Raw genomic sequence first — 13,527 nt, forward strand, 5'->3', positions numbered from 1 at the left:
TTTTCTCTCTCTCTGACTTATTTCACTCAGCATAATAGATTCCATGTACATCCATGTATAGGAAAATTTCATGACTTCATCTCTCCTGACAGCTGCATAATATTCCATTGTGTATATATACCACAGTTTCTTTAGTCATTTGTCTGTTGAAGGGCATCTTAGTTCTTTCCAGAGTCTTGCTATGGTAAATAGTGCTGCAATGAATATAGGTGTAAGGAAGGGGTTTTTGTATTGTATTTTTGTGTTCCTAGGGTATGTTCCTAGGGGTGGTATAGCTGGATCGTATGGGAGCTCGATTTCCAGTTTTTGGAGGAATCTCCATATTGCTTTTCATAAAGGTTGAACTAGACAGCATTCCCACCAGCAGTAGATAAGAGTTCCTTTCTCTCCACATCCCCACCAACACTGTTTATTCTCATTCTTTGTGATGTGTGCCATTCTCTGTGGAGTGAGGTGGTATCTCATCATTGTTTTGATTTGCATCTCCCTGATTCGCACTCTCCTTTTAAGACTCTCAAGCTCGTGGCCATGGGGTTAATGAGTGAGTTGTAAATCTCAGGTTCAGAACCAGGGCTGTGAACTGACTGCCACACACACACTGTTTCTTGCTACATTAGACCTTGACCATGACTTCCAGGCCCTCAAACTGTAGAGACTCTACCATTGCAGACTTGCCTTTCTGGGCAAAACTTTCCTCTGTGCAGTGTCTGGAACAGGGTTATGAGCTCTTGTGCACTATCAGAGGTCATTGGTGAGTCATACTAGATGAGTGTCTCAAATATTATGTCCCAAAATAAAAAATGTTCTAATTTATTCAAACAAACATAGAAGTGGACATTCAAAGGAAGGGCATGGCAGGTGACCCTCTGTCCCTACATCACCGCCATATCTTTTGATATGGGGCATCGTAGGTTGGACAAAATCCATAGCTTATGGTGCTGCCTGACTGTTGGTCTCTAGCAAAACTCTTTTTTTCAGTTGAAAATTATTTTTTAAATTTTTTCTTTATTTAAACATCTTGATTACAAATATGATTGTGATTAGGTTTCAGTCATGTAGAGAACACCCCCTTCACACCAGTGCAACTTTCCCACCACCAATGTCTCAAATCTTCCTTCATCCCACCCCACCAGCACCTGTACTTCAGACAGGCTTTCCAGTTCCCTCATTCATTCACATGATTATGGTAGTTCTCTGTGTAGTTATTTCTATAATTGCACTCACCACTCTTTGTGGTGAGCTTCATGAAGTGAGCTGGAAGTTCCAGCCCTCCTCTCATTGACTCTGAGGATTGTTGCAAAAATGACTTTTATTTTTCTTAAAACCTGTAGATGAGTGAGACTATTCTGCATCTTTCTCTCTCCCTCTGACTTATTTCACTCAGCATGATAGATTCCATGTACATCCATGTATAGGGAAATTTCATGACTTCATCTCTCCTGATGGCTGCATAATATTCCATTGTGTATATGTACCATGGTTTCATTAGCCATTTGTCTGTTAAAGGGCATCTTGGTTGTTTCCAGAGCCTGGCTATTGTGAATAGTGCTGCAATAAATAAAGGTGTGAGGAAGGGGTTTTCATGTTGTATTCTTGTGTTCTTAGGGTATATCACTAGGAGTAAAATAGCTGGGTCAAATGGGAGCTCAATTTCCAGATTTTGGAGGAATCTCCATATCGCTTTCCATAGAGGTTGGACTAGACGGCATTCCCACCAGCAGTGGTTAAGAGTTCCTTTCTCTCCACATCCCCGCCAGCACTGATTGTTCTCATTCTTTGTGATGTATGCCAATCTCTGTGGTGTGAGATGGTATCTTATCGTTGTTTTGATTTGCATCTCCCTGATGATTAGTGATGAGGAGCATTTTTTATGTGCCTTTCGGCCATTTGTATTTCTTTTTTTTTTTATCAAAATGTTCATATCTTCTCATTTTTTGATGGGATTAGATGTTTTTTTCTTGTAAAGTTCTGTCAGTGCCCTGTATATTTTGGATATTAGCCCCTTATCTGATGGGTGTTGGGTGAATAGTTTCTCCCACTTGGTGGGTGGCTCTTGTATCCTGGGCACTATTTCTTTTGAGGTGCAGAAGCTTCTCAGCTTAATGTATTCCCATCTGTTGATCTCTGTTTCCACTTGTTTGGAAAGTGCAGTTTCCTCCTTGAAGATGATATTAGTCTCAATGTCATGGAGTGTTTTACCGATGTGTTGTTCTATATACCTTATGGTATTAGGTCTGGTATTGAGGTCTTTAATACATTTAAATTTTACCTTCGTACATGATATTAACTGGGGGTCTATGTTCACTTTTTTGCAAGTGGCTAACCAGTTCTGCCAGCATCACTTGTTGAAGAGGTTTTCCCTGCTCCACTTAGGATTTCTTGCTCCTTTGTGAAAAATTAGGCTATTGTATATCTGGGGAACATTGTCTGAGAACGCAAGCCTATTCCACTGATATGAGCGTCTGTCTTTATTCCAATACCATGCTGTTTTGATAACTATTGCTTTGTAGTACAGTTTAAAGTTGAGGAAAGTAATGCCTCCCATTTTCCTTTTCCCTAGGAGTGCTTTAGCTATTTGAGGGTGTTTATTGTTCCAGATGAACTTCATAAGTGTTTGATCCACTTCTTTGAAGAATGTCATGGGTATTTTTAAGGGGATCGCATTAAATCTGTATAATGCTTTGGGGAGTATTACCATTAGATGATGTTAATCCTGCCAATCCATGAGCAGGGTATGTGTTTCTATTTCCATGTGTCCTCTCTTATTTCTTGGAGCAGGGCTTTATAGTTTTCTTTGGTCAAGTTGACTCCAAGATATTTGAGTTTGTGTGGCACTAATGTGAATAGGATTGCCTTCTTGACATCCTTCTCTTATCTGTGTAGTTATTTCTATAATTGCACTCACCACTCTTTGTGATATCTGGATTCCCTTGATATCTTTTTCTTGCCTGATCGCTATAGCAAGCACTTCCAGTACTATGTTAAAGAGGAGTGGTGAGAGTGGACAACCTTGTCTTGTACCAGAATTTAGAGGAAAGGCTTTTAGTTTTTCTCCATTGAGGATAATATTTGCCATTGGCTTGTGATAAATGGCTTCAACTAGATTGAGAAAGGTTCCGTTCATTCCCATCTTGCTGAGAGTTTTTATCAAGAATGGGTGTTGGACCTTATCAAACACTTTCTCTGCATCTATTGATATGATCATGTGGTTTTTATTGTTCTTGTTTGCAACCTTCGGTGGGGGATCCCCGACCCGCGGGGGTGTGGGAACGAGGGTCGCTAGTAATTTCTGGGTTTACTTGAGCAGGTCCGATCTGTGAAGAAAACTTGAGAAGTTAGTAAGAAAAATCCTCAAGACAACTCTCACTGTTCAAAAGGGATTTATTGCTGAGGAGATCAGCTTTTAAGGGCGAAATACATCAGGGGGTGTTACAGGTTTTCCACCAATTACAATTGCAAGCACTCATTAGCATAAGCTGGGGGCAGGTAATAGGGAGGGGTAGACCTAGGCACATGTTTGTACTGAAAGCACAAGTTTACACTGAAAGTACAAGATCCAAACAGGGTCTTATAAATTTTACTCAGCAAGCATAAATAAAAACATCAGCTGTAAACATAATAATCTTTTGCTAACACAAAGGCAAGTTGCTCTATAATTTTCTTTCTGGCTGGATGTATTGGGCTGCTTTGAATTTACTTTAGTGTTTGTCTATTTCCTTTGTCCTCAGGGCATAGATGCCTCTGGTCACGTGGGTAACAAGGTCAGGGATTTCTGAGGCACCTTTGTTCTAGGTTCCATTAGCTAGGCTCCCCATAGTTCCCCCTTCTCTGTAATAATAAAAGAAAAGGAGCAAAATGGGTGCAGTGCCTGTCTTAGGTTACTTTGATGGGCTTCCAGTTCTGGACATGGCAATAAGAGACCAAATTAAAAGTTTTTGCGCTCAAAATATTAGGAATGCCATGTTTGCACCTAGACTCTGGCACCAAGCTATCTCCACAGCCTGAAGCAGAGCAAGCGAGGGCGTTTAGCCAGATACTCAAAACTCCTTAAAGCTCAGAGGTTGAAGCGTAGGTTTATCCATAGCTTCATGTCCTACGGGGTGCATTTAAGAGAGCCACTGATATTGGACCTACACTGAACGTTAGGGCAACCTCATCAACCTGATTCTTAACAAAACTTGTGAGGCGATGGAATGCCTAGGGGCCAAAGGAAAAAGTAGCAAAAAAGGACCAATGAAAGGACCAAATTAGGCAGCAGCTTGGACAGCCAGGATGAGGTAGAGGACCAATTTTATATCAGGACTCATCTTAATCCCTCTGTCTATTTCTATCCTCTAGACTTTCTTCCACAGGTCTAATGCTACCTTTAACTAAGCCGAGTTTATTTTTAAAAAGCAACATTCTACTTTAAGGATGACACAAATTCCCCCCTCCCTCAAAAAAAATGCCAAATTTAAACCATGGCGGTTTTTCTGCACTATCTCTGCTAGGGATTCAACAGTGCGTTAAGTAGTGTAAACTTCTTTTAAGTTTGTAAACATTTCTAACAACAGTTATAAGGCATTAACAGATTCTAGAGTATGAACCAATGAATAAATTTCTGTGCCCACACCAATAACACCCAGGCCTATCAATAAGGTTAGGGTGAAGACAGTGTCTGATTTCTACTGCAGTGGGAGAGAGACACAAAGTTATATCTAAGAGGTAATAAAGCAATTTTTAGTCTAACAGTCAATTTAAGCATTAAAACAACCAAAACACAGTCCTTGGACTAAAGAAACAAATGTGAAACAATGGGGGAGATAAACCAGTGAAACAGGCAAAAAAAAAACGTTAAATTGGGGGCAATCATGAACTAAAAGGAGGAATTAAGGACAAGAATTTGATTACAATTTTCAATAAGGAGAATAGGGAAAAGCATATTGGGGCCCAGAAGGCAAAGTTCAAGTCCCACCACCTGTCCCAAGGTGATGCCGAAGTGAGGCTCGGGGCTGCAGTGCAGAGCGAAGGGGTTGGAGACAGGCAAAGGGTCACCAAGGCAGAAGGGTGGTTGAGATGAATAGCAGATCTAGCACTGTTGGTAGGCGGGGTCGGTGATGGTGGAGGCGTTGACCATCTGCAGGATGAGGTTCAAGGTGGAAGCTGGATCAACAGGTTTCATGGTTAATCTAGGCATTAACAAAGCTAATAGTCATGATAAGCAAGAAACATTTCAGTAACAATATGGGGAGAAAGTCCAGTGGAGCAAACCAATTAATGAAGATGGAGTTGTTAACCACAATGGTTTGATCGCAAATGTCTGATGGTTGGACAGGGGGGGCGCATATATGGTCCGAGTAAGCAAAGTCCCATGCCTGTGACCTGTTTTAAAGTTAAGCCTTGATGCGACGGAGGTGGTTGGTGGCAGTGGGCATCAAGGGCAGCCAGGCGGAGTATCAAATCCAGCATTGTCCTTAGGCAGAGTCAGTCAGAAACAGATCCGCAGGAATGGCGGGCTAGCAGGAGGGGTGACAGGCTCTTTTGAAGTGGATGAAGACAGGACTGCAGGAGGCTGCAGGAGGTCTATAAGGAAAGAGCTTGGCAGGAGGTAAAATGGTTACTTGGAGGCTTTTTTTTTTTTTTTTTTTTTTTTTGCTATTCAATTTTCCATGAATTTAATTCTTCATATAAAAAATAGGAATTTACTTAGTCTTCTAGCCTGGGTTTACAGGCAGAAGACACTAGCAATTTACATTACACAAATTATTTTCGAATACCACGGGAATGTTATCTGACCTCTGTCAGACTTCAGCATAAAAAAATTTATAATTAACAATTGCCAATTTTTCAGAAAACTTTTAAAGTGAACCTAAATGATTTTTCTTGAACTTCTTAGTTATCTTAAAGCTAGATGCTATTCTCTAGCCACAAATCTATATTCTTTAGGCCTTAACTTACACATAGCAGGAAAGCTGGGTGATTGCAAAGTCCAGAAATTATCCAGGGAAAAGTTATCCCCGATGGCCATTGAGAAATCTGGGGTTTACCATCCCCTACACTTTCTGCCATGCTGTCAGGACAAAGCTAGCTTAACACATGATTTTTAGCAGGATGCCACAGTCTGTCAGATGACTAGACTGAACCAGGTTAAAAAAATTAATTGAAATTTCAAAAATGGATAAGGCTTTAAAATTTGTATTTGTCATGAAATGTAGAAATAACAAATAAACAGACAAAACAAAACAACACTAAACACAACATTGTGGCCACTTTCATTCATCACAACACACACATGAACAGACAAAAGGGTTGACTCAACACTTGCATTAGAAAAATTAACAAGCGCTTTTAAATATTTAGCCAGCATGTTTGTAAGAAAAAAAATTTTGTAGAAAAACTTTTAGTTTTTTGAAGTACTTAATGTAGCTGGAGTGGAACTTTGCTGAAAATAAATTTTAAGGTTTAGATTTAGCAACAAACATTTTTAAAACAATCCTAATTTGAAGTTTAAAACATGAAGTAAAATGTAAGCAGTTAAAAAAATTGTTAAGTAAAATGGTTAATGAGCACTGTAGAAGGAGTCTCCACTCTGAAGTATGATATCATTTGCTGTAAATGAACAGGTTTTCTTTAAATTAGTTTAACAGGAAAACAGTAAGGCAGCTGAAATAAAGTGTTAAAATTTTTAACAAACAACTGTTCCTACTATGAAGACTTTAAGTGAATAATTTGTAAAAATTATATACCAAATTAACAAGATGTTTAGACATTATAAAATATAGTTAAAGATATCTGATGCATTTCCACACCTAGAACTTAGGACCAAAATTATATTTGATACTTGTTAATTTGCTTATAAAATTTAGTTACTTTTATAATATTACTCATAAAATTAAATATATATTTTTTTCATCAATACTAGATTTCTTCACTTTGACACAAATGTACAGATTTGTATAATGTGCTGACTTTCTGAATACACTTAAAAGGATAGTTGTTGTAATGCAAAGGTAAAGAACAACCATTGCTGTAGCACAAAATTAAAACTAAGGGTATTATGAAGCACACTTGGGTGTTAACTGCGCAATAAAATTAACTATATTATTTAAAAAGGTTAACCACATCATTTTTCACATAATTTTTTAAATACCTTAAGAATCAAAATTAATTTTCTAATAGAAATATAAAAGACTCAGATTTTAATACTTGTGTGTCCGTTTAAATTTTAAAACACCAAAAGGTTTTTCTTTGGAGGTTGCCTCTTAAAATTTTTTGCAGGTATCATTGGCATTTTGAAAGGATAGCTGTTTATGAATGGGGTGCTCTGGAGGCTTTGTGCCATCTATGGGAGCATTGGGGACTGGGGCGGCCGCCACGACGCCCTCAGCCGGAAGGGCTGGGGTGGGGGGCTCTGGCAGCAAACTGGAGCAGGCTAGAAAGTCCGCCCTATGCGTTGGTCGCTGTAGAGGCAGCCTGGCCAGGAGGGCGGGGAAAGCAGCAACAGTTTGTTTTGCGTCTGGAGGAGCTGAGGCAACAGCTCGAAGGGAGGGGTAAACGCTGGTAGAGAGCACTATTTTTTTTTTCAGTAAGAGAGGAGGGGTGGGAGGGAGAAGTTTCTGAGTTTCCTTTGGAGAGATCAACAAAAGAACTGCCTTGGGAGCCGGCACAGGAGGCCATTTTTAAATGCTCCTGTGCATTTTTCACAATCTGCAAGCTCTCAGGGTCAAGATTTGACTTAACAATAATGCTTTTGAGCAGATCCAAAAATTTCAACAAGCCTCTTTAACTTTTAATCTTTCTACTTCTAAGTTCCTCTTTTATATCTATAATAATTTTCACCCCTCTACTTGGGCTGGTCCCCATTTTTACTCTGGGACTGTAATGGGACGGCGGTTTTCATCTAGGTATTAGACTGACTAATTTTATGTCACCTTGATTTACCTGACATAAATTAGCTCCGGATTTGTCGCTCTGCCGTCCGATCGGTGATCTGTAACTCGAGCTTCCATGTGAGGTGCCACTGCAACCTTCGGTGGGGGACCCCACCCGCGGGGGTGTGGGAACGAGGGTCGTTAGTAATTCCTGGGTTTACTCGAGCAGGTCCGATCTGTGAAGAAAACTTGAGAAGTTAGTAAGAAAAATCCTCAAGACAACTCTCACTGTTCAAAAGGGATTTTTTGCCGAGGAGATCAGCTTTTAAGGGTGAAATACATCAGGGGGTGTTACAGGTTTTCCACCAATTACAATTGCAAGCACTCATTAGCATAAGCTGGGGGCAGGTAATAGGGAGGGGTAAAGAGGTAGACCTGAGCACATTTTTGTACTGGAAGCACAAGTTTACACTGAAAGTACAAGATCCAAACAGGGTCTTATAAATTTTACTCAGCAAGCATAAATAAAAACATCAGCTGTAAACATAATAATCTTTTGCTAATACAAAGGCAAGTTGCTCTATAATTTTCCTTCTGGCTGGATGTATTGGGCTGCTTTGAATTTACTTTAGTGTTTGTCTATTTCCTTTGTCCTCAGGGTATGGATGCCTCTGGTCACGTGGGTAACAAGGTCAGGGATTTCTGAGGCACCTTTGTTCTAGGTTCCATCAGCTAGGCTCCCCACACTTGTTGTTGATGTTGTGTATTATGTTGATAGATTTACGGATGTTAAACCATTCTTGCATTCCTGGGATGAAACCTACTTGGTCATAGTGTATGATCTTCTTGATGATGCATTGGATCCTATTTGCTAGGATTTTGTTGAAGATCTTTGCATCTGTATTCATCGGGGATATTGGTCTGTAATTTTCTTTTTTGGCAGCATCTCTGTCTGGTTTTGGTATCAAGGTGATATTGGCTTCATAAAAGCTGTTTAGGAGTGTTACCGTTTTTTCAATTTCATGGAAGATTGAAAGATTTGAAAGAATTCATTAGGAAATCCATCTGGGCCTGGGCTTTTCTTTTTGGGCAGATGTTTGATTACAGTTTCAATTTCCTCAGTAGTGATGGGGGTGTGTAGATATGTTACATCCTCCTTACTTAACTGTGGAAGGTTATAAGTGTCCAAGAATTTTTCCATTTCTTCTAGGTTCTCATGTTTAGTAGCATATAGTTTCTCAAAGTAGTCTTTGATTACCCTTTGGATCTCTACAATATCTGTCGTGATCTCCCCCTTTTCATTTCTAATATGGGTTATGAGGTTTCTCTCTTTCTTTCTTTGTGAGTTTTGCCAATGGTCTATCAATCTTGTTTATTTTTTCAAAGAACTAACTTCTGCTTTCGTTGATCTTTCGGATTGTTTTTTGGTTTTCTACTTCATTGATTTCTGCTTTCAACTTTGTTATTTCCTTCTGTCTCCCTATTTTTAGTTCCTTTCGTTGGTCATTTTCTAATTTTTTGAGCTGTGTCATTAAGTTACTCAAGTATGCCCCTTCTTCCTTCCTGATGTGTGCTTGTAAAGCTATAAATTTTCCTCTCAGGAACTTTTTGCTGTGTCCCATAGATTCTGGCAGTTTGTGTCTTCATTATTATTTGTTTCCAGGAAAGTTTTGATTTCCTTTTTGATCTCATCTCGGACCCACTGGTTGCTCAGTAGCAGGGTGTTTAATTTCCAATTGTTAAAGTTTTTCTTTTGTGTGTTTTTGTAGTTCACATCTATTTTTAGAGCCTGTGGTCAGCAAAGGTAGCCTGCAAGATTTATATTCTCTTGATTTTGTGGAGCTATGTTTTATGTGTCAGCATGTAGTCTATCCTGGAGAATGACCCATGTACATTGGAGAAGAATGTATATCCAGGTTTTTTGGGATGGAGTGTCCTATATATATATCTGCCAGTCCTCTTTCTTCCATTACTCTTTTCAGGGGTAGTATGTTTTTGTTGGGTTTCAGTCTGGTTGACCTATCAAGTGTTGATAGGGCCATGTTGAGGTCTCCCACAATTATCATGTTATTTTTTTTTTTTTTTGGTTTTTGGACCACACCTGTTTGACACTCAGGGGTTACTCCTGGCTATGCGCTCAGAAATCGCCCCTGGCTTGGGGGGACTATATGGGACACCGGGGGATCAGACCGCGGTCCTTCCTTGACTTGCACTTGCAAGGCAGACACCTTACCTCTAGCGCCACCTTCCCGGCCCCTTTTTTTTTAACTTTTTATTTAAACAAATGTATTACATACATGATTGTGTTTGGGTTTCAGTCATGTAAAGAACACCACCCATCACCAATGCAACATTCCCATCACCAATATCCCAAATATTCCTCCTTCCCACCCGACCCCTGCCTGTACTCTAGACAGGTTTTCTATTTCCCTCGTACATTCTAATTATTAGGATAGTTCCAAACTTAGTTATTTCTCTAACTAAACTCATCCCTGTTTGTGGTAAGCTTCATGAGGTGAGCTGTAACTTCCAGCTCTTTTCTCTTTTGTGTCTGAAAGTTATTGCTGCAAGAATGTCTTTCATTTTTCTTAAAACCCATAGATGAGTGAGACCATTCTGCATCTTTTTCTCTCACTCTGACTTATTTCACTCAGCATAATAGATTTCATGTACATCCATGTATAGGAAAATTTCATGACTTCATCTCTCCTGACAGCTGCATAATATTCCATTGTGTATATGTGTAGAATTAAATAATTAAAGATGGGGCTGGATGGAAGTGGATGCCATCCCAGGCCACGTGGCTCTGCAACCCCCATCCAGCCGGCGGGTCCCAGGCCCAGGTGAATGGCGGAATCAGACTCATCCAGAGACAGGCATCAGGAAGCATCAGCTTTATTCATGCCCTATTCACCACATGTGTGGTCAATATCATAACCAATTAAGCATTCAGCCATTCTTAGCTACCCTGCATCTTAATTCCTTTCAGCCATCTTCCTTTGACCTCCATCCTGGTCAAAGACCCAAAACCTAGAGAGCCCAGCAGGGCAGACAGAGTGCCAATCCCTTCATTGTTCCCTTTCTTCCCAAAGCATAAGACATGCCTACTCCTAGAAGCACCCAAGTGAAGAGAATTTAATAACTTATGTATCTTATAAAATAGTTTTGGTGCTGTTTTGATGGTTCAGTGAGTAGATCAATTGTCTTGCATGTGCCTGACCAGGCTTTGATATCCAGCACACCATTTGACCCACTCACACATAAACCTGAGCACAAAGCAAGGAGTCAGCCCTGAGAACTGCCAGGAATGATGCCAAAATTCAATAAAAAAACAGTCTTGGGCTATGAGAGGGCTGCCCTATCTTACCATCTAGAGGTATGATACAATTGGAAGACATGTCATCCTTTGCCCTAAGCAAAAACCAAAATTGCTATTTACAGAAGACTGATCTTGACTAACACAGACTGGACAGAACCTAGCAAGAGGCCAATGAAGAAGTTCCTAGACCAGGCCTCAGCTTCAGATTCATGCAAAAACCAAGTTCTCTAATCCCAGAGGTCTGACTTCGACAACTGCAAATGAGCAGAACATCTGAACATGCTGAAAGACTATAGCCTAGGCTCTGACCTAGGATCTAGCAAAAACCAAGTCCACTAACTACAGAAGACTAATTACAACAGAAATGGAACAGAAATCCTAGAACCATAAAAACAAACAAACAAAACCCTCTCTCTTAGCCTTCGCCCGATAACCTATGCAAATAGCAAGATCTTCAGCTACAGAGGCGGGATGTCATTGCCCTCATCGGAGCGGAAAGTCTTCTGCCACCATAAAAAGACCTTGGGGTGTGTAAAAGAGTGAGTATGATGCCTGTAGTTATTCCCATGGCAGTATGCTTCAAGTGTGGAGAAACCATGTATCTCTTAGGCCATGGGAATTCCTGTTCTAATTTTCCCAATGTTTACTGTGCATATGCAAAAAAAGAAAGAGAAAGAAAAAATGAAACACAACCCTTTTTTTAAGAAGTTGGAAGTTGCTGGTCTTTTTTTTTTTTTTGCTTATGTTTTTGGTTTTTTGGTTTGTTTGTTTCTTCATAGCTGATGATTTTCATTTTTTCTTTACTCTTTTTTTAGTTCTTTTTGTACTTTTTTATTACTCCCTTGTAGAATAAATGCCCTTGGATGGGGCTGGATGGTGGTGGATGGTGATGGAGGGGCCTTTCTCCTCCAGCCCAGGCCACATGTCTGCAAACCCCTCCAGCTGGCAGATCTGCAAGTTCAGGATAACAGCAGAGAGAAAATCCACAGCAGTCATGTTCCAGAAGATATCAGCTTTACTCATGCCCTGGCCAACATGTGTGGCTTCTCTCATAACTTTTTACTCTGGATCCCTATTCAGCCCTGCATTGTACCTTGTCTCTCAGCCATCTCTCCTCCTCCTGCTTTCTTCTCTACCCATCCTCCAAATCCTGCCCTTCACGCAAAACCTTCTGTTACACACCAAAGACCCCTCCCAGAAATAGGCAGGTCTTATTAGCAGGTAAAGTTACAGGAAGAATGGGGGATGGGATAACACTCCCTTATTGTTTTCTGTTTTGTTTTTGCCTTGTCCCATTTTGTTTTGTTACTTTTTTTCTTCTTTCCCCATTCTTCTTCCAAAGGGATACTTACAGCACCTAGATGGACTCCTCCCATATTCCTTCTTATATCTCCAATAGAGCCACATTACTGAAATTACCTTGATCAGTACCATAATTGGAGGGAGAAAAATGGATGATACCAAGACCAGACAGTCATATGTCCATTTGGTGAAAATAAAAAATGATCATACTTGATTAAAAAATTCAAGGTCAATGACAACAGAAATGATACCCAATCTATAACAAGCTGTACATAGGGAACAGTTGCATTAGCATTACAGGGGATTGAGGAGGGGGAAGTGGGATGCATGCTGGAAACAGGGATGGAGGGAGGACAACACTGGTGGTGGGAAAGCCCCTCATTCATTGTTGTGTATGTAAATATTTTGGGGGATTACTATGTTGCTCACCCTAAACTGATTAGGTGATTGTGCCCTACCCTAGGGTGTGACCTGGCATTCTGCCCCCACCCTAGGGTAGGACCTGATTCTGCTTCCACCATTGGTTGGTATCTGATCCCACCATTGGGTGGTACCTGACTCTGGAGTATAAAAACAAGGGTCTGTGGAAGTCCGGGGCTTTTGGCTGGCTGGAACTGAATCTGAGTCTTTGGACTTCAGTTTTGTCCATCCGAATAAAGCAAATATCTCCACGATCCTGACTGTCTGCGAGCTGTTTACCCGCCGTTTCACCTCAGAACCGTGGGCTAGACAGGGTGGCAGACGCGTGCTTCGAGCTGGAAGAAAAAGGCCTCATTCTCCATCCCACCATCAGTCAACCTCTTCAGGGGCTGACTTGCTACATAATGGTGCCTGAACAACCAGAACCTGGACCCTCAATAACTGTAAGTGAAATACTTCATTGGAAATTTCCTATGCTGACCATCAAATGGTTTCTGTGGTTAGTCATGTGGATTTTACCACCCTTTGTCTTACGCATTGGTGCTCTAGTATACAAGTGGATCATTCCATTTTGTTTAAAACTAATTGGTTTTGATCTAAGGACAATCACTGCAGTTGGATGGTTGTGGTCTATAT

The 13,527-nt window shown here is 40.4% G+C and overlaps 1 protein-coding gene and 1 non-coding gene across 6 annotated transcripts in view; one reads left to right on the forward strand and one right to left on the reverse strand.

Annotated features, from left to right (window-relative positions):
* The window catches only part of LOC125996000 (zinc finger protein 585B-like), a 107,973-nt gene that overhangs the window by 22,398 nt on the left and 72,048 nt on the right, over window positions 1-13,527 (forward strand). The window lies entirely within an intron of this gene.
* On the reverse strand, window positions 6,937-7,066 carry LOC125996874 (small nucleolar RNA SNORA22). Its single transcript, XR_007491536.1, has one exon. It is a non-coding gene; the product is annotated as a small nucleolar RNA SNORA22 (small nucleolar RNA).

The sequence above is a fragment of the Suncus etruscus genome, chromosome 18, assembly GCF_024139225.1.
Source record: "Suncus etruscus isolate mSunEtr1 chromosome 18, mSunEtr1.pri.cur, whole genome shotgun sequence".
Classification (NCBI taxonomy): domain Eukaryota; kingdom Metazoa; phylum Chordata; class Mammalia; order Eulipotyphla; family Soricidae; genus Suncus; species Suncus etruscus.